Source organism: Hemicordylus capensis, chromosome 5, assembly GCF_027244095.1.
Source record: "Hemicordylus capensis ecotype Gifberg chromosome 5, rHemCap1.1.pri, whole genome shotgun sequence".
Classification (NCBI taxonomy): domain Eukaryota; kingdom Metazoa; phylum Chordata; class Lepidosauria; order Squamata; family Cordylidae; genus Hemicordylus; species Hemicordylus capensis.
The window spans coordinates 59,383,369-59,406,939 of NC_069661.1; the positions used below are offsets into that span (position 1 = coordinate 59,383,369).

At 43.3% G+C, this 23,571-nt stretch overlaps 2 long non-coding RNA genes across 2 annotated transcripts; both read right to left on the minus strand.

Moving 5' to 3' along the window:
- Nucleotides 1-3,841: 3,841 nt before the first annotated feature.
- On the minus strand, nt 3,842-14,547 carry LOC128327091 (uncharacterized). Its single transcript, XR_008308466.1, has 3 exons — nt 14,462-14,547; nt 12,811-12,926; nt 3,842-3,949 (listed from the first exon to the last, which is right to left on the minus strand). It is a non-coding gene; the product is annotated as an uncharacterized LOC128327091 (long non-coding RNA).
- A 1,410-nt stretch (nt 14,548-15,957) lies between these two features.
- On the minus strand, nt 15,958-16,653 carry LOC128327090 (uncharacterized). The gene is made up of 2 exons (XR_008308465.1): nt 16,415-16,653; nt 15,958-16,169 (listed from the first exon to the last, which is right to left on the minus strand). It is a non-coding gene; the product is annotated as an uncharacterized LOC128327090 (long non-coding RNA).
- Nucleotides 16,654-23,571: the final 6,918 nt, after the last annotated feature.

The window sequence follows — 23,571 nt, forward strand, 5'->3', positions numbered from 1 at the left end:
GTTTGTGTTTTTTTAAATTAGGCTGCTGGTGTATGTGTACTCATGCTTTATATTATTTTGGAGTTAGGCAAGAGGTGTATTCCCCCCGCCCCTTCTTCCCTTCGTGAACATAATGGTTGTGAAGCAAACTGAGTTAATGTTTGGCTAAGATCACCTAACCTTAGATTTTACTCATGTATTGCTCTGTTAAGGTTATCACGTCACCTGGACTAGTGTGTGGACTACTTCCATGTTCAAAAGCAATGTACTCCAGATTCCCAGTTGCTCATGGGGAGAAATGGGATGATGGTGTTTCCTTTCTGCACTTTCAGTTTTACGATATTCCTCTTAGGAGTTGGACTGTAGCTTGGTGCTGGAGTATCTGCTTGCATGCAGAAGGTCCCAGGTTCAGTCCTTGACATCTCCAGATAGGGCTGGGAGACACAATGCTGAGATATACAGAGTCAGACCATCTAAGGCAGCTGCCTTCTATGACTTGCAAGGCAGCAGCAAGGTGGCAAAGGGTCTTGAGAGGGTGGCAGATAGACTTGTGAGGCCATGCAAGGTGTTGGCAGCATGCCAGGAGACTTTGTGAGGTGGCAGCAGGGTGGCAAATGGACTTGCAAGGTGAGTATGTTGCAGTGATTCATTGTCAGTAGGACTTCCATGTTACAGGAGGCAGAAGAGGGACTTATAAATGCACGTAGGTATCCTAAGTTTAAAAAAATCCTACTCTACCAAGCCCTGCTAATTAAATTGTGTGCCACAACATCGATTACAATCATTTTACTCACCTTTTTATATGCTAGGCACAGGACAAACCTTCCATTTTTTGCAGTGCCCTAATTTCCATTTATTAATAATAATTATTTTTAGCTGCCCCATAACCAGCACTTTGAATTGGGCCCAGAAGCAGCCTGGGAGCCAGTGCAGCTGGTGAAGCACTGGCGTAATATGTTTGAAACAATCTTGCAGCCCTATTTTGTACCAGCTGCACTTTCTGGGTTGATTTAAAAGGCAACCCCATTGCAGTAATCTGAGAGGTTGCCATGGCGCATGGAGTAACTGTGGCCAAGCTATCTCTATCCAGGTAAGGTTGCAGTTGGTGTATCAGCCGAAGCTGATAAAAGCACGCCAAGCCACAGAGGCCACTTAAGCCTCTAGTGACGGTGCTAGATCAATGAGCACCCCCGAACTGCAAACCTGGTCCTTCAGGGGAAATGCAACCCCATCGAGAACAGGCTGAGCACCATTCACCCAGGCAGAGGAACCAGCTACCAACAGTACTTCTGTCTTGAGTCAGTTAGGTGCCCAACAGCTTGAAATGAATCAAAGTGAATAAAAACTGTAAAAGGCTAGAATTCACATAAAAGCAAAGACTGCAGCTCTGCACACTACTAGGCTGTCAATCGACTTCAATGGGATTTAAGCGGTCAATATGCAGAACTGTAGCCATCGACACTTGGAACCCAGTCTAGTTGCAGGACAAGGCATTCTTGCAGGTGCTATTTTTGTGCTGTGCGGAGAATCAGATTAGGACTTCTTAATCCAGCACTGGGAGGAGAGTTCAAAGACCTGAGAAAACACTCTGAGGTATAAGCCATTGTATGGGTGAAGAATGGCTATAAATTAGTGTTCACCCACAGGCAGTGCAATGGGATACAAATAAGGTTTTATTTTTAGTGATATTCATTGTAAGATGCCTCTTGCTTGTTTCAACATGGAAAGATGGGATAAAAATTATTACAATCAAATATCAGTGGTGGCTAGTGCCCTGTTTCAATATAAGAGGGATGTTTGGCAGGACCAGTTTGACATAAAAAATGGTGAGAGAAACTGATACCGGTTGACATTTCTTCTTCACTATCAGTCTTTCTCTAAATGTGGCCTTCCAGCTGTTGTTGGACTGTTTACTCCCATCATGCCTGTCAAAACTGCCAGTCACCAAGGTTGATGGGAGTTGTATGCCAACATATGTAGAAGGGGCCACAGTTTGACACCCCTGTTGTATATATTTCAAGGTATAGGAGATATGGATTCCTTTGTATCTGGATATTCTATATTGTGGATCATAAAGTCCTTCCCATTTTACATTTAAGTCAATCACTGCATTCTCTTCCCCCTGCCCCACTGTGCAGCCTTCATCTTAGTCTTGCTTGCATATTAGCCTTTTTTTAATGACAGGAATTCTCTTAAATTTCTTAGCTGACTGGCATCCAACATATTAGGTTACAATAGTCCTCCAAGCAACTACAATATATTTAAGAAATATTTAAGGCAGACTGAAATAGAGATTATACTTCCCACGACCTGTAATGCATTCAAGTAAGATAGGTTTTCAGAAGACACATGTGTTTCTCCTGTGAAGATGTGGAGTTGGAAGAGTCATACATTTTGCCAAATTACACTCATGTAAGTGGAAGGCAACATTTAGAAGCTGCTCTAGAGGTTGCAACGTTTGGTCACAAGGATGCCAGCAGCAGCTGATAAGTTGGCGGTTCTCTAATGAGAACCACTGGCTGTTACTGCAAGACAGTAAACAGGAGAGGAAAACCCACTTTTAGCAGTAATGGCAGTGGAGGGAAAGATTAGCTTAACTAGCAATCGTCCTAGCACTGTGCTGATTGAGATGCCACCGCCGTAAGAGTCTCCTTGCCTTTTAATCACCCCACATCAGAAGCCAGCAGTTCTCCATGAATCACTTCGCTGGCCATTGCTAAAAAGAACTATTTCTTCATGTGCAACTGAAGACCTTTTTGCAGGGAGTGTTTCACTTCTATGTGCTGTGCTGTACAGTATGTACTTAGTGTGTTGTTAACATGGACTACCACTAGTATCGCTAGCAGCGGTAACCAGCAACTGTCATTCTATAAAACAAGTGAATCACTACAACATTATTATACATTGCATTTATGATGCAAACCTCCTGGACTGCTATACCAAGCATCACCATTGGTGGTTCCAGCTATGAAGCTGCTATTGCCATCATTCACTACCTAGAGAAACAAAACCAGATGTGTGAAAGAGCAGAGAGAACAACTTAGAAGTAATAAGGCTGTGTCTACTATCTTTTATCCAGAGTGCTTCCATCGCTTGATTAATATACAGAAAAATGTTTCATATTTTTAAAAAGCCATATGCATTTGATTTAGAACAAGAAAGTGTTATTTTGAAAGATCTCTATGCCAATATGAAGTAATATAATATAGCCTGAGACCAGCTACCTGATGCCAACAAAAAAAGAAACGAAACTGCATTTCAATTCTTTCCACAAATTATTTATTATGTTCAAGAACTTTTAACTGAAGCACAAAGGCATAGATTCCCAAATCATACTGACATCAAAGTCATCACAGATGGATGTGACATCAAAGCAATCACAGAGTACAGCAGTTGACTATGTGTATGTGTATGTGTATGTGTATATCTCCCTTAAAAATTGTATGTGTGAACAAAACAAAGCATATGTATCATTCAGAGATACTCATCAGAGAGCCAGAATTGGCAGTACCTCCCTGTCAAGCATAGGAAGCTACCATATACTGAGTCAGACCACTGGTCCATCTAGCTTAGTATTGTCTACACAGACTGGCAGCAGCTTCTCCAAGGTTGCAGGCAGGAGTCTCTTTCACTCCTATCTTGGAGATGCCAGGGAGGGAACCTAGATGCTCTTCTCAGAGTGGCTCCATCCCCTAAGGGGAATATCTTGCAGTGCTCACACATCAAGTCTCCCATTCATATGCAACCAGGGCAGACCCTGCTTAGCTAAGGGGACAAGTCATGCTTGACCAGCTATCCTCCTGTAACTTGTTAGCAGACTTGGTGTTTCATAGGAATGGGTTTATGTAAAATACATACCAATGCTTATGTAAGGGTGTTTTGCCATAAGGTCTCTGCTGTGAAGGTTGGCTGACAGCACAAAGGGAATATCCATAATCCAGAGTATCACAGCTTTGATTTCAGGTGCAAGCTGAAGAAGAAGAAGAATCAGTACATTATTCATTAATATTCTAGAGCCAGTATGCTAAGAAAGTAGTAATAATCACTACAGAACTGGTTTTCATTTTGTTCAAGCAGCAGGCTCACGGAAGAGGTCCACCAACTGCCACGAATTCATGCAGGATAGAAGCATTCTGATAACTGGATCAGGTAGATCCAATTCACACATTATTTCTCCTCCTGTCACTTTTTAGATGTTTGATAGAGACCTGGGTTTCCAGACATGAGTCAATTGCTGAACATTTGTTTTGGCCATACTCTTTATTTATTGTAGGAAAACACTTTATAAAAGTCTTCCTGCTTCTCCCCATCCCAGCCGTTTGCTGCAGATGTGCTGCAGATATCCATTTTGGGAGCAAACAAGTTATGTTTGGGGAGTGGGAAAACTATGTGTGGGGCAAGTATTAACTCCTCTCCACACACCACTATCCCAAGCTAGATTGCCCCTTGCAGCTGATTTCTGACTTTTAAGAGGACACTTGGTGTCCACTTACTTATTCAACCATCCGTTTATGAAGGGTTTAACAAAACATATGACTTTGGTTTTAAAGGAAAAGAAAAAAAGACATTATAATATCCATCTCTTGGGATGCATATTTATCATTTGATACCTAACATAAACTATCACCGCAACCAGCTCCAGGATTCAGGTAGGCCTCAGAAAGCTACCTTCAACACCTGACCATCACCTGAGTGGGCTCCAAGAAAATCACTCTGTCAGCTCCCCACAGAGGCTGTGGGCACCAAGGTGGTCTCAGGGATCAGCAGTGGGGCACTTTGAAGGTCCTTGGCTGCTGCCCCACAGTGTTGCCGCTTAACATTAGCCCTACCACCACTGAAAGTAAGGCTTTGGGTGACAGACAAATTCCATGTAGGGCAATTATTTTGGGATGACTAATTCATACATTTAGGTCATCCCTCAATACTTCAGTCATTGTGTGAACACATATGAACCAGCCCTTAATACAGGCGAAACTTGGAAAATTAGAATATCGTGCAAAAGTCCATTAATTTCAGTAATGCAAATTAAAAGGTGAAACTGATATATGAGACAGACGCATTACATGCAAAGCGAGATAAGTCAAGCCTTAATTTGTTATAATTGTGATGATCATGGCATACAGCTCATGAAAACCCCAAATCCACAATCCCAGAAAATTAGAATATTACATGGAACCAAGAAGACAAGGATTGTAGAATAGAACAATATCAGACCTCTGAAAAGTATACAGTGTACTGTGCTTGATTGGCCAGCAAACTCGCCTGACCTGACCCCATAGAGAATCTATGGGGCATTGCCAAGAGAAGGATGAGAGACATGAGACCAAACAATGCAGAATTGCTGAAGGCCACTAATGAAGCATCCTGGTCTTCCATAACACCTCATCAGTGCCACAGGCTGACAGCATCCATGCCACACCGCATTGAGGCAGTAATTGCTGCAAAAGGGGCCCAAACCAAGTACTGAATACATATGCATGCTTATACTTTTGGGGTATTTGGGGTTTTCATGAGCTGTACGCCATGATCATCACAATTATAACAAATTAAGGCTTGACTTATCTCGCTTTGCATGTAATGCGTCTGTCTCATATATCAGTTTCACCTTTTAATTTGCATTACTGAAATTAATGGACTTTTGCACGATATTCTAATTTTCCAAGTTTCACCTGTATAACGGTTGTGCTTCTAGTTACCACAACTAGTAAGCACCAATAGACCTCTCACTATATCAAAGCTAATTCGAATATAACGAATACTGAAATGAGAAAACATTTCAAAGGAAGAAAGACAGGGGAAATTTGAAAACACTCTCCTGGTGTAGGGGTGTGCAAGAATGGTTCGTTGTGGAAATGGTTCACCTCGAACCGGGCTGGTTCATAGGTTCAATTGCGGACCGAACTGGGAGTGCTTCGGACAAACCAGTTCTGCAACGATAAGGGTCGGCTGGGTGGAGGTGGCAAGAGAAGTAAAAAGCCGGCGGCTTGGTAAAGGAGAAGGGAGTATGTGTGGAGGCCAGAACTGAGCTGCCACCAAGCTAGCTCCAAGGGGGCCAGGAGGGTGAGTGATGACAAGTGGTGGTGCTGGCAGCCACACCAGTTGCGTAACGAGCTTTTTACCTCTTGTACCACCCCCGCGCAGCCACCCCTTACCTTTGGAAGGGTCCCCCAATCTCTGTACTTGTAAAGAGGACTCTTCACCAGATTCCCCATTATAAATATATTGTTCACTCAAAGCACTGAACCGGTTCAATCAAACAGACTGGACCAGCTGCTCCATTCAGCCAAACCGGTTCGGAGCAATGTGATTCAGTTCGGATGGATTCTAATTTGAACCAAACTGCGTTTTTTGGTTCATGCACACTCCTGCCCTGGTGCCAACTCATTTTTAAAGAGCAAAATGCATATGAGAAAGGTTTCAGAGCCACTAGAGGGTGCTCACACACTAAGTATTTTTTATCTGAAAAGAGACTGAGCTAAACACTAAAGTAATCTGTGGCATTTCAGTTTAATAATAAGATGAAGGGGAATGATTGTGATTCACCTTAAACAACTGACTTTAGAACTATTATTTAACTATGTAAATAATACATCCCAGGGCATTTTAAAACTAATAGTTGTGTGTCCAAATGGACACCCAGTCTTAGCTAGTGGACACCCAGTAAACATGCTTTGGACAAGGGGTGGAGCCACCATTGAGTGACAGGGTTCAAAGAACCTGGGCCGCCAATGAAAAGGTCCACCGGAGACCCTGTTGTGCGTGATGTCATACACAAAAGGGGCATGGCCCGATCACCAGAGGGTGTGCCCCATTCCTCCTGATCTCATTTCCAGCCAGCACTTGCTGGCTGACATTTATTTCCCTTCCTTTCCTGCGCTGGAGGGAGAGGAAGGGAAATAAACACTGATCTTAACAGGCAGTGGGGCTCATTTGAAGTGCAAATGGGCTAACTGTGGACCACCTAACCAATCTGGACCAAATTTGACAAAGTTGTACTGAGTGACACAAAGGGACACCTCAACAGTGTAGTTTGTGATGATTCTACCCCAATTCAAGATGGCAGAAGTGCGAACGGTTGAGGTGCAAGTGGGCTAACTTATGAACTGTCTAACCTATTCAGACCAAATTTAGTCCAGTTGTAGAGATAATGAAAGTAGGCAGATTCATTCTTACCAGAACTTCTTGTTTTCTTTGTTAACTACTTTGAGAACTTTTCTATTGAAAAGCAGTATATAAATAATAATATTATCTTCTATTCTACTTCCATGACCAACTTCCCACAGGTGACACAGATGACCAGTCCTCCATGACTCACTTCCTGAGGAGTGACTCAGAATCTTATCCTGAGGAGGTAGACCAAATCCCAGGCCTTGACACAAAACTGGAGCCTGAAAAATACCATCTGCCAAAGCACCCTTGGAGCCCAGGTCCCCTGAAACACCCCCAGAACCCAAGCCCCCTGAAGAGCCCTCCCACTACACTTCTCAATATCTGCACACCAGCGCTGGCAACAGGGCAACAGGCTAGGCAGCATCATAAAGAGAGGAGGAAGATGGTGGCGACAACCAGACTCCAGACTAAAAGGCTTTCCTTCAAGCCTTCCACTCTCAAGGCATGGAGGTAGAGCCCAGAGATATATTTAAAAGTTCAGTCTACCTCTCTGCTATCTGATCAGCTTGTCCCATAAGACAAACAGCTTTTCTGTATCAGACCTATCTAGTCCAGCATCCTGTTTCACACAGTGGCCCACCAGGTTCCCTGGGAAGCCACACACAACCAGGAGATGAATGCCCCCTCTCCCTCTGTTGCTCCCATGGAACTGTCCATTGTGCTGCAAACTGGTTTTCCGTATGTCGCCTCCTTTCAGACCTTGTGGACTCTTGTCTACAAGATGGGACAGGACACACAACCTTCCAACCAATATTCTAGCCACAAAGAAGCTACTGCAACTCAAAGTTACTTACAGGGAAGGAAAAAAGGCAGCTCAGCACCAAATTAGACATTACATGGAAGTGCCACTACCGGAGCCCCAGATATATGTTAATTGGCAAAAGTATCCTTCTCTTCCTCCCCCAGATTTGGACAGGCACACCCACGTTGTGCCAGTATGTTTGCCCCTGAGTAGCTAATAAAAGCTTGGGAGGATGATTGAGATCAGGTCTCTGGCTCAAGATGAACTAGTCAGAACTCTATGGCTACTTTTTGAGCAAGAAAAATGTTGGTTGTTCCATTCCCAGAACTTCCATGTCACTTCTACTCTGGTTGGCCCTTAGTTGGAGTCTCTTAGATAGGATACTGAAGAGCTGAAGACAAAGATTCTCTGTATGTGGCTTGTGTGATGTTAGCATTAATGTGAAATTTGACTCCTTACTTGAAAGAAAAGCTCACAGCAATGGAACCGTAAGATAAATCTACTTGGATTTATCCCAGTCCAACTTCTTGTTTTTGATATAACCAAAGATCATTCATTTATTTATTTATTTATTTATTTATTTATTTATTTATTTATTTATTTATTTATTTGGAATGTTCCCAAAGATTGATTGATTGATTGATTGATTGATTGTTTATTTATTTATTTATTTATTTATTTATTTGGAATATTTCCAAAGATTATTTATTTATTTGTATTTATTTAAAATATTTAAAAAATGATTAGAACTCACTTTTGCAAGTTTGAGCCTTATCTTAGGGTTGCATGGGGAATACTTACGGGGGGAAAGCATGAAAACTATGCATAAGAATCTATCATATTCCTGGCTCTTTTGACTAAAAGGACATCCAGAAGATGCTGTGAATTAAAGAGGATTCCATTTTTTATTTTTTGTATATCAGGAATCAAACGCAAGGGTGTTTTTAACAAATGTTATGTCAATAAATAGAACGAAACCCACAGACTATGTGGTGGTCCTGGCTTCCCACACTTCCCCTTGGCCATGCAAGTCCCTCAAGGAGAAGAAGGAATCAGGTGAACCTCGCTAGCTTCTCATTCTCCCCCTTGGGCAATACTCCCACCAGGCAAGTCCCCAGCATGGGGGATGGCGCTGGGCTAGCCCAACTAAGAGCCAGACTTAGAGGCAGGCACTTATTGGCTTTGCAAGGTTCCTCATAACCTTGTCCGCTCTGCCTTATCCCCTTCCTTGAAATCATAATCGAGCCCGGAGCAGCAGGAGAGCTTGCCACAGAGCCATCTTCCAGCAAAGCATGTTTTTTTCTCCTAGAAAGGAAGGAAGAAGGCAGGCAGGGGCCCAGTGGGAGGGGGAAAGCGTGGGGGTGGCTGGCGCAGGGCGGGGAGGTTTGCAGAAGCAAGCTCCAACTCCTGGAGGCTCACTGCCATCCACACTGGATTTGCAATGAGGAAGGGACAGGAGGTGGAATTCTCATCTGCACTTAAAGGCTCCTCTCCGGGAGTCTGACCTGGATCTGGTGCTTCCAAATTCGCGAAAGAAACATGAGGGAATGGAGCCTCTCTGCTCGGGCAAGGAGGGAAGTTGGAAGCAAACTTTCCTGGGCTCTTGCAAATTCTCCCGCCGCCACAGCAACAGCACAGGGCTGCCTGGGGTTTCTCCTGCCAGGGCTCCAGCGACTGAGCCAAGTGGTAGGAATCCTGATTGTCAATGGCTTCGGGCCTAGTTGCCTGCTGTTCCCGGTCCATTATTGCTCCCCTGCTACTGGGTGGTGGAAGCAGTTTACTGATGGGCTGCACATCAGCATACTGTCGTGGAGGAGAGCGGTAGTTTCACACAGCGCATAATTAATCTATGGAATTCGTTGCCCCACGGGATGTGGTGATGGCCACATTCCGTGACACCAGAGATGCATCTAAGTAATTTTGGAGCCTGGGCTTAAAGGCCTTTGAAGTCCCCCCACACATACACACCATGACACACACAGTATTTTAAATACGTGGGTTCTTGAGGGCACAAACCACAACTGAACTCACAAGACTGTAAGAATATAAAACAGGTATATTGATGCAACTATGCATTAGCAGAAACATTTCAACATGCAACTTAACATATTCCCACCCCACATATTTCTTTCCCCATTCCCCCTCAGCCTCTAAAACAGAAGTCTTGCTTAGCTTCTGTGGCAGGCCAGCACCACCCAGGACAGACTAAGGAGGATCTGGAGGCTTCCAGGTGGTGTGGAGGCCCTGGGTTTCAGTCCAGGGATAAGAGTGCCTCTGCATGGCACATCCCTTTTAAAGCTTGGATGGCTTTAAAAAGGGGCTCACTTAGACAAATTCACAGAGGACAGTGCTAATAATAGTCTGGTGGCCAGAGGCCACCTCTAGCCTCAGGCAAGATGCCTCTAAATACCAGTTGCGAGGGAGCAACAGGAAGAGAGAGGGCATGTCCTCAGCTCTTGCCTGTGGGCTTCTCATGGGCATCTGATCTGGTGGGCCACTGTGTGAAACAGGATGCTGGACTAGATGGGCCTTGGGCCTGATCCAGCAGGGCTGTTCTTATGAGAGCAGGAAAGTGGGGGGCAGGAGGCTCGCAAGTCTTTCCCCCAGGATAGCTTCTTAGCAATAGCAAAGCCTTTGCACTGGGGAGCAACAGAAAAATGCAAAATCTTCTGTTACCCCCCACCCCACCCCCCACCATTTTTTGTTGGTTCCTCTCCCCCTCCCCCAGACTTGACAGTCTTGCTCTTGGCTGATTGTGTGTGTTTTGAGGTTTGTTTGGTCTGTGGTTTTGGTGTTGTTTTTTTTAATATCCTGAGACCCCTAGTGAGCAACAAAGATTGCTGGCACAGCAGAAGCACCTCCTCCTGTCCAGTCTTTGCAGATCTTGGGTCTTCTGGAGGTCTTCTCAGCAACTTAGCAAGCTTGCAGTATTTCACTGAGTTTTAGATAAAAACTTAAGTTAAAATTCACTTTTCCCACTAGTTGTCATGTTATCGATATGTATCTTCTAATCTTGACTAATTGTTTTATTGCATTGCAACAATCAAGATACATGATATTTAAAATAATTACTGTCAGATTACATATGGAGAATGTGTGGAAAGTAAATACTCATTGCATACAACAGAAACCTTAAGATGTACAGCCATACATGAACAATACAGTTCTAACTATTGATCTCCATGAGTTAGGACTGCAGCCTCCATGCATGCATAGAAATAATCCATCATTTTAAAACTGGGGGGAAACCCACTTCCAATAACCCGGGATGGAGGAATTGGGCAGGGGATGAGATATGAAAAAGTGAAAGTAAATTAATATGGAGGAGGAGAAGGGTGCCACTGAATTTAACATGATGGAGCTAGTTGCCACTTTTGGTAGGATCAGGCCTTTGGAAAAAGGAGAATTACAAATTTTGCTCACCAAAATGCATGTTTGCACATAAATGCACACTTGCACATAGTTCTTGGCAGTTGAGCACAAGACAAAATCCACGACTATGTGAAAAAATTGTGAAAATCAAGGCATGTTGGCTTTGAGACATTAAGAGAACTTTAAGTGAATCTTTAAAGTTAATTCTGTGTAGTGTGCTTGTGGATAGTCAAACCAGGGCCTCCTGCAGCCAGGTTCCAGGGCCTTACTCTGATACCACTGCAGCCATGTTTCTCTCACGCGCCTTGCCTACTGAGCCATGTTTCTTAAGAGTGTCACACCTAAGTTGCAATTCAAGCTCTGCCACTTGACTGATCTCTCAGCTACACAAAGCCTTGTAAAGGCCCGTGAGCTCTGAGGATGGAGCTTTCACTCTAAGCAACTTGTCTTAGCTTACTGCGAGAGCCTGCTGCCTGGCTAAATGCCTGTTTCCTTCTCCCCACTGTTTTTGGAACTTAGGCTCTTGCCTGCTTCGGATGATGTTACCTGCATCTGTCCCTTATCATCTTTAGCTGCTCCTGTTTTGGGGACTAGAACTTCTACCTGCTGTAAACTGGGCTTCTTGTTTCAGACTAAGGGGTTGGCCCACCCCACCAACCACTAAGATACAAAGGCCTGTGGCCTGATTCTGGACAACCCAGTTTTGTTATGGAATGATGGAAAGTTTGAAGACTGCTGCTTCGTTTCCCCACCAGACCTACAATTAAGGATATTATACACTGTGTCTTTTACTGTCCCTTCTATGGTGTGATTGGGGGGGGAACATTGAGACAGATCATAGATACATTCAAAGGCTCAGATGTGGAATTTCTGATTTACCTTCTTGCAGGTGTAATCCCATATGTTAACTACCAAGTTGCCACATTTGCCTTGCTTTCCTTTAAATTTGGAAATAAATTTACATCTGTTATGCGTTGTTAACTAATTCTGTATCATGATTTGCTGAATTTTACTGTATGCTGGGTTTTGTTTTAACATCCCCCCCCTTTCTTTTTTGACATGTTATGACCAGTGGTTACAACAGTAAACTTATTATTACTACTTGCCACAATTATCTCTTTTCACCTGTTAAAGCCTACTAATATGATCCTTTCTTCCTGTTATTTGAATTTGTAAGCTAAGTGGTGATTTTCAGACAAAAGCCTGCTATTTTGGCCCTAATAGGCTGTTAACTACCTGTCCCCTATTGTGTAAGATTTCTTCAGAAGTTCTTGATCATAAATAAGGTTATTTATGTGATATGATCTATTTGACATACTTCTTTTTTCAATCCAGTTTAATTAAAATACAGAGATCAGACTTTTTAAGCAGGAAAAAATATAGACATGTGAGTCTATAATACTATAACATGTGAGTGTTATGTGAGTGTTACCATATAGACATGTGAGTCTATAATACCATAAGTTGTGTTATATTTTAGTTCATGGTACATGAAATGTCAGTGGTAACATCAGGCAAGATTTGTAACAGAGAACATTTTAACTTACCTGCTTAAAAGTAGGTTCATGATTCATACCTAGAATTATTCAGTCCTATGCAGAATCTGGGCTTTCTTTATTCATCAACTAGAAATTCTGTCATTAAGTCAAAAGAAAAGGCCTTTCTGGGAGTGTAGAAACAGGTTAGGTAACATCAGTGATATTCCATTCTACAAGTCTCTTCTATGTCACACAGCTATTCAGAATATAAAGAGGCGCATAGCCACCTAATGGTGCAGTGGGAAAGTAACTTGCCTAGGGAGCAAGAGGTTGCTGGTTCGAATCCCCACTGGTATGTTTCCCAGACTATGGAAAACACCTATATTGGGCAGCAGCAATATAGGAAGATGCTGAAAGGCATCATCTCATTCTGTGCAGGAGGCGGCAATGGTAAACCCCTCCGGTATTCTACCAAAATAATGCCACAGGGCTCTGTGGTCGCCAGGAGTCGACACTGACTTGACAGCACAACTTTACTTTATAGGGACAGAGAAGAAAAACAGGAACATGAACACCATTCCTTTAACTAAGACAACCAGAGCATACCAACCCAACAAGCTTCAGAATATGACAGCTGTTCATTCACTAAGTCTTTATACAGTAAACCAAGGTATGACCCATTAAGTACTTACGAATCTTGCTGGACAGTAAGTAATCACTGCTCTGTGTCCATCCACCATCACCTCTGAAGGTGGCTATGAAAATCAGAACCTTTTCTGTTGTGGCACCAATATTAGAAAATGTTCTCCTGCAGGAAATCTATCTAGCTCCCTCATCTTTGGGCCACTGAAAACAGGAGTGGCCCTTGCATGAGGCAGAACGAGACAACTGCCTGAAGCGCGGTCATGAGGGGAGTCTCAGAGAGTAGCAAACACTGTGCCTATGCCACCACAGATACCACCCCATGAACTTCCTTGCTGCCCACTGCCGCTGCCCTTACTCACCCCGCTGGGGCATGCTGCACGGGGAAATGCAGCGGCCAGGGGGCCTTTGCACAGCTTCAGCTAGTGCGCCAGCTGTGTCCCTTTCGAGAAGTCAGATCTGGCCACGGTTACCCATGCCTTGGTCATGAGACCGATGCATTATTGCAGTGTGCTTTGTGTGGGGCTGCCCTTGAAGAATATTCAGAAACTTCAGATGGTGCAGAATGCAGCTGCCAGGGTTCTTGCTGGAACTGCTCACTCGAAGCATATTACTCCTATTTTGAAAGAGGTGCACTAGCTGCCAATTTGTTCCCAGATCCAATTCAAGGTGCTAGTTACTACCTTTTAAACCCTTAACTGTTTGGATCCTGGTATCCATCTGGCTTTTTAGAAATCATACTGCAAACCACTGTTAACACTATTACAACAAACCATGTAGCCCACTGAGTGAAGAAGCTGACAATTTCAAGACCTAATTGAGAACTCCCAGGCGCCATAGCCAAAGACACATACATGGGAAATTTGGCATGGCCCACCACTAGCATCTTGAGAACTACATACAGTTCTGATTATACCCATGGAGAGGAGATGGTAAGGCAATACCAATGTATTGAGATATGAAGGAGGATCCCATCACTTTGGGCAAATATCTCTCTATGTCCAATCTTATCTGAATCATGGCCATATAATTTAGTGTTTCTCAACTGTTTTATATATATTTTTGGTACAACACCTACATGCAGAGTAAAGGAAATAGTAAAAAGAGAGGCTGCCATATTATCCAATCCCTGAGCTATGAGCCTTGTTCCAATCTCTAAGGACCACTTTTGTTCTCCTGATCCCAGCTGAGCTGTGATAGGGGACCTTTATGACCTCACAAGAAATCACAATGGCCTGCTATTAACCTCAAGCATGTATTCCAGGCTTAGAATGCCACAGTTTAGAATGCCAATCTAACTTTTACAGCAGAAACTATGTTGGTTTGGGCTCCTAGTCTCACATTCAGTCATATTTCCAAATTATCAAGATCAAACTAGAATCTTCTACACCTAGCAATGGAGTAAACTAGAGATAAGAGAACACCTCTCAAATGTCACATTGATCTGTCATGCCTAAACATAAATGGTTCAGATCAGCTATCACTTAAAGCAATTGTCATTGCTCTTTGCAACAATGGAGATGTCATTTATAAAGACACCTCACAAAATAACAAACAAGTCACTGCCCTCAGGCTCTCAATCTAAAAAAAAGTTACATGACACAAGTGAAAGGGGAGTTGGAAAGAAAGGAGCAGCTTTGTACAGGTTGGAGGAGGAGGAAAAAATGAGGAGAGGATATGGGTTTTTAATAATTTCTTGAGGCAAAAGGGGCCAGTCAAATATTTAAAGGAACAGAGTTCCACACATCAAGTATCACAAGAGAGCACAGGAGGAGGGTGACATGAGGAATCACAGATATAGCACAAGGGCACTTAGGTTTAATAAGATTCATGTCTGATGAACAGAGGGACTGTGGAGAACAAAGATGGGTAAGAAGGGGAAAGGATACAAAAATATTAAAAATTAAAAGGAACTTGAACTTAATATGAACCAAACAAGAAACCAGTGATGGAAACATAAAGAGAACAGAAGGAGGTTTAAGCCAAAAAACAGAACCACCAATGAATGTGTATATGAATGAACAGTTCTGTGAATGTACAGTTAGGATGCCGCTGAGGAAGACTAAGAGTCAAAGCACATTTGGCTTATCCTGGCTTATCCTTATAAAAGAACCATGGATCTCCAAGACCAGTAAGTGCGTGACTACATTTTGGGACTTTCAAAAAGGCTTTATTTTAGCCAGTCATTTTATATTATGTATTTGTGAACTAGATTATTAGACTTTGTATTTTTTCAGATGTTCTTCAGATGTTATAAAGTCCAAGACTCCATTATTTATTTAATGTGTTAAATAAAAAAACCTACTATAACATTATGAACGTAAGTCTTGGAATAATAGACATAGTGTTTGCATAGGCCATTTCTGATCTTTATCATTCTATGCAACCAGTGAACAAAACAGAAGACAACTGGATACCAAAATATTAATAGGTAAAAAGAGTTTCTGTGGGGGAGTCTTCGTGAAACCATAGTATAACTTTTTAAAACTGCCAAGAGCTTTTGAAACTCATGCCCTCTCCTCCATCTTCCCCAATTCAGCAAGAATGGACAAAGTAAACAGGCCAGTCAGAAAGGACATTGCGACTTCAGGTTTAATGACACATTGCTGCTTTCTGGAAGACTTCAGCATCTTGGCTTGTCAGTGCATCTGACTTTGCTGGAGCTGTGGCAGAAGTCATCTTGTTGGTGCCGGCTAACATTCCCAAAACTGTTGCACGATGGGAAAGGGAAGCTCACAATGGCTATTTTACCTTCCTGTAGTAGTACACAGTGTGAGCGACAGACACTATGGAAACAAAAAGAACATCATATTGGAAGAGGTTTGTTCCCCTATAAGCACAAACATTAATGTCTACTGATGATTTATGAATGAAGTCAGCAAACAAATGCATCTGTGCCAAGAAGGCACAGATAAAACTTGATGTTGGCAAACTACTGTAGCTTCCTAAATTCAAATGCGTATTTTCTGTCCAAGTTATGAAGTCCAGGACTCCTTTATTCATTAAGAAAGCCATGAGGATTACTCCTTACCTCTTCTCCCTTTCTTTGCCCTTCTCCCTTTCCTCTGGCCTCCAGAACCCCTTCTTTTGCGTCTACTGAGGGAAGGGGGCCTGCACTTACATCGCGACATTTTCTCAGGGTTCTGATGGTACTAGGGGCCTAGCAGAGAAGCATGTCTTTCAGGTGAAGCCAGCACAATCTTTCCTCTAGGTGGTAATTGAGTTTATGAAACTCTGCTACCTGCTGCATTTTTACTTAAAGGGCTTGGAGTTATGAGCTCACACAGCCATTATGACAACATTTGTGCCTTCAACATGATGATCATACATGGGCAGGCAGTATCTATTCATCAGATTCACTTATCTTAATGGATTATGTGGTAACCTGTACAGGCTTGCATTTTACCATGAAATATCTTGTTGAAAACTTAGCAGAATAAAAGGAAATAAACATAAAGCAGATGTGCTGCTTTACAACTGTCAGTCACATTGCGGGGGGCAGCTGATTTAAACAACTAAGAACACACTAACAGTATTTAATAAATCTTATTTATTTGTTTGTTTGTTTGTTTGATTGATTGATTTCTATACTGCCCTTCCAAAAATGGCTCAGGGTGGTTTACACAGAAATAATAAGATGGATCTCTGTTCCCAAAGGGTTCACAATCTAAAAAGAAACATGAGACAGACACCAGCAACAGTCACTGGAGGTGGATAGGGCCAGTTACTCTCCCCCTGCTAAATAAAGAGAATCACCACATTAAAAGGTGCCTCGTTGTCAAGTTAGCAGGGGTTTATCTTCACATAAAACCCAATGTGAATAAAAACTAGGATGTGTGAACTCCTCCCATCCCACTTCAAATGGCATTTAGTCCTCACCTGTGAACTATACCAAATCTATCTATCTATCTATCTATCTATCTATCTATCTATCTATCTATCTATCTATCTATCTATCTATAGATATAGATATATAGCCATAGCTATATAGATATATCTTTTAAAAAGAGTTTGAAACTGACATCCAGTGTTTTGGTGCATATGTGTTCTTGCAATGCTACTTAGGAACTGTAGTAGCACATTGCTAAACTCATGCATTGCTCATCATGAATCCTGACCTTTGCCTTTCATTGGCTGGTACATTATTTATATTATTTATCACATTTCTACACCATGCTAACCATCCAAAGGCTCTGGGCAGTGTACAATGGAGGAGGAGGAGGTGGCATCAACAGCTCCAGTGGCATTGGTGGTGGTGGGCAGTGGATACTCCAGAGCAGATTACCTGTTTTCTGCTTATAAAATACCCATGTGAAAAATGAATTAATTAAACACTTCTGCCAGGCTGTGAATGCAGTTCCTTCCAAGCAGTCTCCTAAGAGAGCAAATAACCCTGATCTGTTTCTGTATTCGAATCACACCTGGTGTAGAGATGCATCAGACCTGGTGTAGAGATGCATCAGATCCCCCTCTTCCAGGGAAATAACTTGCTGTTGTATGTTCATGTGAATTACTGCAAATACAAAGCAGCCACCCCCACAAAAACATAGTGAGTGATCTCTTGGGGTACAATTTTGCTGTATCTCACTGTCAGAAATATGAAGAACATGTTTCTTTTGGGTCAAGCGCGCCTCCAATCGGAATTTAGGAGAGTAGTAAGGCAGTTCACATGATCATTAAGAGAGTAGTACATGCATCCTACACAGCTCTCAGAGCTGTGCACACTCCTGATTTTCAATCTTCTGTTAGCAAACACCTGGTATGAGGACAGGTGGTGGTGGTGGGTTGTCTGTGAGTCCTGGGAGTATCATGGCTGGGGATTCTTGACTTCTCACTGTGCAGCAGAAGTCACAAACAGTCCCTTCTCCCTGAAAAGAGTTCCTGCCTCTAGCCCCGCGCCTTGGGCAGCAAACCCTTGGATTGCTCATGAGCCAGTCTTGCTTGTAGGCAAAAGATTGCTAATCTGCCATGTCCAGAGACTCCTTCTTATAGTGGTTCCATCCTTTGATGTCCATTTGAGTCTCCTGGATCACAAAAGGTGTCCATTCCTGTTATCCTCTGGATATTGTCTTTTAATTATCAAAATTAGCTCAGGATATTTGGTCAGTCAGGGAACACAGGATCTCTTGTTAGCAGAGTATTGTTCTGTTGTCATTTCCAAAGTAAATGTGCCTCTCTTGGTCCCAAGAGTGTTAAAAAGTCAGGAGTTAGTGAAAGAATTAGCTCTATTTGTGTGAGACAGCAATTAAATTACTTCTTGTGTACATCTATCTAGTGTGTAATTATAACAAAAGAATATTTAAAGTAACATCAAAAGGGGTAGATGTGTGAGACGAGTTAATCAATACATTTGACTAAGGCAGAAGCATCCTGTAAAGGGATTACTGGAGAGCAAGTTAATTTCAGCAGTGTGAGACTGGTAATCTTGCAAAACCCACTGTGTCTCTTGTGAGTTCCACAAACACAGATAAACAATGCTAGATTACCCCCGCCTTTACAAATCATTTACCAGGCAGTCATGAGATCTGGGTGTCATGTACTGGTTAGGTCATCTGAATCCAGGCATTAATCGACCCCTTAATAAAATGGAATCAGACATAGGCCTGAATTCCATATACTTCTGGGTTGGTACCTCTGGGTCTAATGTTTGGGTACAGGGGCCCCCAACACCACCCCTGGAGGAATATGTGTGAGAAGATACGGGTGCATCACCCAAGGAAGGGGTCCGTGCTAAGAGAGTGTTTCCCTTTTCCTCAGACTAATGTTCTCCTTCCCTGAGACACTCATTCTCCATGACAGCAGAAGCATCATGACAGCAGATGTCATGGGCTTGCAACGATCTATTCCAACTGCCCAGGATTGCTGGAGCACTTCACAGTTCTCAAGGGCCATTGGGCTGGACAGACAGGCCCACTGGCTGCTCTGCCCACCACTGCCACCACCAGGGGGGATGCTTGCTTGGCTCACCCCTCACCTCCCACCCGCACACATGAAATTATGGGGAAATCGGCAATTGGGCACGGTGGGGCAGTGGTGGGGCAGGCGTGGGTTGGCAGCAGGAGGCCTTCCAAAAATGTAGGGGGTTTTAAATAGGGGGGGCTTGCAATGGGGGGCCCCTCGCAGCAGGGCAGTCCAGGTGCCAAAATTACCTAGGTGTGCCACTGCATGTAAGGAATCCTTTCGCAAAGTTCCTTCAAGCAGGGGGAACAAGAGGTGCAGGAAAATCTATGATGCACCACTGAAGAAGAAAGATAATTATTAGATGTTATATGTGTGATATTGGGTGGTCATCATATGCTTTGTAAACAATTGTAACAGAAGCTAATACCAAATTAATTAAGATGAAGAGATTATGCTGTATACTTAAAGGGACCATGTTTTAATATGTGTTTGTCTTGGATAGGATACCTATGAATCTGTGCCACATACTACTATTGGAGAGGAGGAAAAAATAATTTCCAGTAAATACCTTTCCCTACTTAGAAATTCCATCTCTGGCACCAGTGAATCACCACCAGACATCTTCCATGATAGGGGACATCATGATGATGGCAATGGTAAATCCTTCCTGTATTCTACCAGAGACAACCACAGGGCCCTGTGGTTACCAGAAGTCGACACCGACTTGACAGCACAACAACAACAACAACAACAACAACAACAACAACAACAACGTGTTTTGTAATTGCCTTGTTCTTTGTCCACTCCAAGGATTAAATTTAACAACCTCCTACAGCCAAAAAGATGGCTCACTGCAGAGTTTTGGAGGGATAGTTATAAAGTGTTGCCAAGGGTTGTCTCCAGGTAGAGGCTTTACCACACTACTAAGCTAAAGTTTTGGTCTTGCTTTTAACTGACAGGGGGTTCAGTGCAGGGATGTAGCTAGGGGAGAGGGGGCCCGTATTCATCCCTCTCCCCCACAGCCCCTTGGAGTGAGGGAGATAATGAATAAATTAAGGAGGGGTGGAGCTGGGGGGGCTGCGTTCTTTGAATCCATCCACTCAATTAAGCAGGGTATGCCGTGGTTGCATATGAATGGGAGACTTCATGTGTGAGCACTGTAAGATATTCCCCTTAGGGGATGGAGCCACTCTGGGAAGAGCAGAAGGTTCCAAGTTCCCTCCCTGGCAGCATCTTCAAGATAGGGCTAAGAGAGATTCTTGCCTGCTACCTTGGAGAAGCAGCTGCCAGTCTGTGTAGATAATACTGAGCTAGATGGACCTATGGTCTGACTCAGTACATGGCAGCTTCCTATGTTCCTAATTATAGCTACACACCTGGTTCAGTGACTACAAGTCTATGATACCACACAGGTTTAAAAGTCATTTTGGTGGCAGTGGATGGCCGAGGACCAGCTGTGACCAAGCCATCACACTAGGTAAGGCTGAGAGTGGGAAACCCCCAGAAAAGAAAATGGGGAGGGGGAACAGCAGAGAATTCAGTTAGACAGAGATAGCTGGTACCAGAGGTACACTGAGTCAAGTGACTGTCAGACAGCCTAGTGAAACTGGGATTAAATAGAACCAGGCCAGATTCTGATAAGTGTTTAAAGTGGATCAGTTTTATGAGCTCTGGAAGGAAACTATTAAAACCAAGACTCATATAAGTGTTGTTTATGTCTGAGGTGGATGTAGAGATACTGTTATGTTTAAAATATCAGTCCTATAATTAAGCAAGCAAACCACACTAAGTAGAGAACCAAGTCATATTCAGAATTTGTAACTGGAACACTTATTTATTCAACTTTAAAGAAACTGAGTGACTTTCTTTGTATCTCCACATACTTACAACACTGCATTACTATAGAACACCAGTACATATGCCAATCCCAAGAGCCCTTGGGATCTTGTTTTCACCCTTTTAAAACAGATCCTTTGTTTTAAAATGGAAGAGTAAAGAAATGCTAGGAATCATACAAAAAGCTTACAAATAAACAAGAGTATCCTTTAAAAAAAAATTAAATCCTCTCACGACCCAAGAGACCAATCTAGAAATCTGAACACACTAGCTAGATACCCAACAGATCTTTTGCATAATACTAAGAGCTGCAGAGAAGTTAGCCTTATTTTATACACTTTGGAACAAAAACAGACATCAAGGATACAAAAGGGGGCATCAAAAGTAAACTGGAGACCCAAACTCTCCAACATCTAGGTTCCAAGTTCCCTCCCTTGCAGCATCTTCAAGATAGGGATGAGAGAGATTCCTGCCTGCAACCTTGGAGAAGCCGCTGCCTAGCTCAATACTGAGCTAGATGGACCAACGGTCTGACTCAGTATATGGCAGCTTCCTATGTTCCTATGCACCAAACAGAGTTACAAAATAAAAAAAGTGATTTATTTTAGGTCTGGGCTGGAAAAGGAGTAGGGGAAAGAAAATGTAACCACAACACAGGTCAAACCAAAGATAATAAAGAAACTGCCTAGCCTAAACTACCAACTCCTTGGGGGTTACTCCACGAATAATGGATTCTTGCTTGTTGAGTTTCTCCGTTCCATCAGGAAGACTGACTCCTCCTTCTCTTTAATTAGCTTTCCCTGGGACACAGGCACTCCTCAGGGCAGGGCCTGTGTACTGCAAACCTGTGCAAGGCATCCAAGGCTGGCTTGCAGTTTTTTGCTAAACAAACTGAATGGAGCTGCAAAGCATAAGAACTACTAGAGCTTTACTCAGTGAGTGCAAGCATTTCATTACAGCTTTGATGCAGAGAGAGCCAGAAGCAGGACCAGTGTTTATCTTTCACAAAATACCTGTAAGCATTTAACTCCACTGTGCCACTCTTACAAATCTTGCCTGACAAAATCCCTTCACCAGCACCACTGTGGCTCCCTTTTCCTAGTTATTCCTGCAGCTCTCAACTCCATGCCATCTAAGTCCTACATGCCACTGCTTGCCTTCCAAAATTCTCTTGGATGTTAAAAGGGCTGGTCCCCTGCCCCCTTTCTGCCAGCAGGAACATCTCTGCCATTCATGTCTCCTCACTGTTCTCAAAATACCGTTTCACATTCCATACCCTTTGCCCAAGGATGCAGAGCTGAGCCAACTCCACACTCTTCAGCCTCCTAGACATTAGTACTGCTAATTTAAATAAAGTGGGGGACAAACTAATATTGGGGCATGTAGGAGAACCTATTTATAGTTCAATCTCTTCTTCCAGTTAGGGGCATGGCTTCCTAGCCTAGAAGATGGTTCAGTCCAGTGGCGGCTGGTGGTTCCTTGGACTGGTGGGGGTTGGGGCGCTAGGCAGGGCAGGTGATGATTTGTAGCTAATGAGTGCGATCAAAATAGAAACACACACCCACACACCCCTCAATTGCTCATAGGCAGAGATACAGAGAAATATGGAAAACATCAGTTTTTGTGTAGATTTCTATCTAATATGGCAAGATCAAACACCAGCACACACAGAGAGGAATAACTGTACAAGCCACAAGTAAAGCACAGACCAGCTACAAACGGCTACTTCTGTGGAGAGTAAATGCCTTCTGAAGTCAGCAGGGCAACTCTGCCTGATTATTTCAAAAATGAATACTACTAACTATAAATAACAAGAAAGAACTGAGCCAGAATAGATACTGTGCTGGACTAGGCTGGGGAAATCCAAGTTCAAATCCCCATTCAGCTGTGAAACTCACTGGGTGGCTCTGGGACAATCACTTCTCTCTCAGCATAACCTTCCTCATGGGGCTGTTGCCATCTCCCTCGGAATTCCAGGTGGTGCCCAGATTTGAGCTCTCCCAGGTCTCCCACACACACCCCCGCGCCCAGGTCAGCCTTTCATTTGCCCAGATTTTAGCTGGCTGGGTGAGCTGAGCAGCTTGCTGCCGTCTGCTGAACAGCTGCATTACCCCTTCAGCGCCTGCACCTCGCAGTCCATGGCACACGACACACGACAGCGCCTTGTCTGCCACTAGGGTTGCCAAATTCTGGCTTTCCAAATCCGGGTGCCTAATTTGCATATTATGTACATTGGCTGGAAAATAATTTCTGAGCAGAATAATGACTGCACGTTTTGCTCCATAACTTTGCTTCTACAAGGACTAGAGCTTAGCTTAAAAAAAAGAAAAGAAATCTGAAATCTGGGAGAATGTGGGTGAGATGCAGGGGCGGAGCCACCATTGGGCCAATGGGTTCAAAGAACCCGGGCTGCACCCAATCAGGGCTGCGCCTCATGGCTCCGACACACAC